The sequence below is a fragment of the Empidonax traillii genome, unplaced genomic scaffold (assembly GCF_003031625.1).
Source record: "Empidonax traillii isolate 1590-97213 ecotype Southwest subspecies unplaced genomic scaffold, ASM303162v1 scaffold4577:size9457, whole genome shotgun sequence".
NCBI lineage: Eukaryota > Metazoa > Chordata > Aves > Passeriformes > Tyrannidae > Empidonax > Empidonax traillii.
In genome coordinates this window covers 5,209-5,479 of record NW_020959770.1, presented here as the reverse complement: position 1 = coordinate 5,479, position 271 = coordinate 5,209, and positions in this window count along the sequence as shown.

The following is a 271-nucleotide window of genomic DNA, read 5'->3' as shown; positions in this document are numbered from 1 at the left end:
GAAGATGGGAACAAGGCTCAGCTTCCCCGTCCTGCCCAGTGAGAGAGTCCAAAGGGGAGCGGATTCATCTCCAAAACCTGGAGGGGTTAAAGACCCAACCTGGTCCGAGCCCTTCCCGTTCCTCATCGGGGACTTTACAACTCCCAAGTGTTTTTTTCCCAGCTCTGGGCCAACAGAGCAGGATTTCCTTTCAATCAGCTCGGCGTTCGATCAGCTTCATTTGATGTTTTGAAGTCAAGGACTGTTTCCAAGCCATCAACAAAATATTTGT